The following is a 3305-nucleotide window of genomic DNA, read 5'->3' as shown; positions in this document are numbered from 1 at the left end:
CCCCCCCAACCCGAGACGCCGGATGGTGGACCAGAATCGCCTCGAAGCCGTACAGAAGTCATTCTCCATGGGCACTCCGAACTCCTCCCATGCCCGAGTTTTTGCCTCAGCGACCACCCGAGCCGCATGCCGCCTGGACTGCCGGTACCCATCAGCTGCTTTCGGGGTCCCACAGGCCAAAAAGGCCAGAAAGGACTTCTTCTTCAGCCTGACAGCATCCCTCACCACCGGTGTCCACCACTGGGTTTGAGGGTTATAGCCGCGACAGGCACAGACAAACTTGTGGCCACAGCTTCGATAAGCCGCCTTGACAATAGAGGCGTGGAACTTGGCACACTCAGACTCAATGTCCCCCACCTCCCCCGGAATGTGTTCAACTCTCTCTTAGAGGTGGGAGTTAAAGCTCCGTCTCATGGGAGACTCTGCCAGACGCTCTCGGCAGACCCTGACAATATGTTTGGGTCTGCCAGGCCTTCACTACCATCGCAACCAACTCACCACCAGGTAGTGGTCATTGGACAGCTCCGCCCCTCTCTTCACCTGAGTGTCCAAGACATGCAGCTGCAGATCAGATGAGATGACAACAACGTTGTTCATCAAACTGCAGCCTAGGGTGTCCTGGTGCCAAGAGCACATATGGACACCCTTATGCTTGAACATGGTGTTTGTTAAGGACAATCCATGACGAGCATAGAAGTCCAATAACAGAAAACCTTTCGGGTTTAGATGGGGGAAGGGGGGGCGTTCCTCCCAACCACACCCCTCCAGGTCTCACTGTCATTGCCCACATGAGCGCTGAAGTCCCCCAGTAGAACAAGGGAGTCCCTAGGTGGCACACTCTCCAGTACCCCCTCCAAGGACTCCAAAAAAAAAGGGGGGGGGGGGGTAATTTGAGCTGCTGTTTGGCACATAAGCACAAACAACAGTCAGAACCCATCCCCCGCACGTAGGCGGAGGGAGGCTACCCTCTCATTCACCGGGGTGAACCCCAACATACAGGCATCAAGTAGGGGGCAACAAGTATGCCCATCCTGCTCGGTGCCTCTTGCCAGGGGCAACTCCAGAGTGGAAGAGTGTCCAACCCCTCTCAAGGAAACTGGTTCCAGAGCCAGAGCCATGTGTTGAGGTGAGTCTGATTATTTCTAGCTGGAACCTCTCAACCTCACACACCAGCTCAGGCTCCTTCCCCACCAGAGAGGTGACATTCCACGTCCCATTAGCCAGCTTCAGTATCCGAGGATAAGACCGTCAGTGTCCCCGACCTGGCCACTACCCATCCCACATTGAACCCAACCCCTATGCCCCCCCCCCCCCCCCACAGGTGGTGAGCCCATGGGAAGGGGGACCCAAGTTGCCTTTTCGGGCTGTGCTCAGCCGAGCTCCATGGGTAAAAGCCCGGCCACCAGGTGCTCGTCAGCGTGCCCCACCTCCAGGCCCAGCTCCAGAGTGGGGCCCTGGTGACCCACATCCAGGCGAGGGAACATTGTTTCTATTGATTATACTCATCATAGGGGTCTTTGGGCTGCACTTTGTCTGGTCCCTCACCTAGGACCTGTCTGCCTTGTAGCTATGCCTACTAGGGGCATGAAGCTCCTGACAGCATAGCTCCTAGGATCATTGGAATACTCAAACCCCTCCACCACAATAAGGTGGCAGCCCAGGGAGGCATAAAAATAATAATTTAACATTATTTATATGAGGAGCAGACTGCCTTGAATTTAACTTCATCGCAGAACTCTCATCTTGAGCAACCATGAAGGCGACAGTGGAAAGGAAAAACTCCCTCATGAGGAAGAAACCTTTAGCAGAACCAGGCTCAGGACAAGCGGCCATCTGCTTCGACCGGCTGGGTTTGAGAGGAACAGATACACAATGGCAGATCAAGAATCACATGTTAAGATAGAAATACACTAGTGTCAAATGAAAACTATTCCATTTTGACAATTCATTTAAGGAAATGAGGTCAATTTGTCCTCCAGTAGTCTAAGCGTATAGTAGCATAACAAGCCAACCTTAATTATAGGTTTTATCAAAAAGGAAATACTTAAGTCCAGTCTTAAACCTGGACAATGTGTCAGCCTCATGGACAGAAACTGGAAGTTGGTTCCACAAAAGAGGAGCCTGATAATTGAAAGATCTTCCTCCTATTCTGCTTTTGGAAACTCTAGGGACCACAAGATAGCCTGCAGTCTGAGAGTGAAGTGCTCTGTTCCGAAAATATGGAACAATAAGATCTCAAATATAAGATGGAGCTAGGTTGTTGAGAGCTTTGTAGGTTAGAAGTAGGATTTTAAATTTGGTTCTGGATTTGACAGGGAGCCAATGGAGAGAAACTAAAACTGAAGAGATATGATCTCTCCTACTAACTCCAGTTAAGACTCTGGCAGCAGCATTTTGGATTACCTGAAGATTTTTACTTAAGACTTTTAAAAAAAGTATTTGGACACCCAGATAACAAACCATAGCAATAAAGCGCTGGAAACACATCTAGCAGTTTATATACACCACCAGATTAGGTCTCCTCAGTTTAAAAACTGCACCTGCATCCAAGTTTACTTTCTCTGTTATCTACTATAAAACTCTAGGGCCATACCTCTGTGCTGATCTGGACTATATTTAATTTTTTTAATTTTTTTCTGGTCTCTTTTGAGATATATGCAAAAACAAACAAACAAACAAAAAAACACTACACTATAAAGTGACATAAAGTGAGTAAATGTATTTTATCAAGATAATGAGTATAAACGAAAAAAGATTACATTAATAAGAAGTCAATCATCAGTATCTCTCAGGTGCTTACACATAAATAGACTTTTCTTTCTGCGTGTCTTTTCCCCTTTCTCTTACTAATTTAGAGTTATCTCACTCACTCACTCACTGAAAGATGTGGACGAACTGAAAATTCATCTGAAAGTTTATTTAAAATGAGCCCAAGGGAAATTCTTTTTGCGAGCAATAAAGTATTAGATGTGTTACATTTTGTCAGAGTTTCACCTCAAGGCAATCAAATATTCAAAACGAACCTTTCTTATGCCTAGATGTAGCTGTTAAAGACTAATAATACAATCTGTAGCAGTTTCAACTCTGATGGACTACTGGTCCAACTATGGAGCAATTATAACTTCTACAGGTGCTGAAAGGGCGTTCAGTTTGCGTAGCCAAACAATAGACCAATCACATCACTTCTAATGCAGGAGCTGAAGAAATCCAGATAAATGTAAATGCATGGATTATGAGTGATTGAGGCACCATCCGTGTGGAAACAAAACAAAAACGCAAACTACCTCAACTGTGGTTCACTGTGG

Source organism: Nematolebias whitei, chromosome 5, assembly GCF_014905685.2.
Source record: "Nematolebias whitei isolate Nwh7 chromosome 5, NemWhi1, whole genome shotgun sequence".
Lineage (NCBI taxonomy): Eukaryota > Metazoa > Chordata > Actinopteri > Cyprinodontiformes > Rivulidae > Nematolebias > Nematolebias whitei.
Note: the sequence above shows the minus strand (reverse complement) of the source record.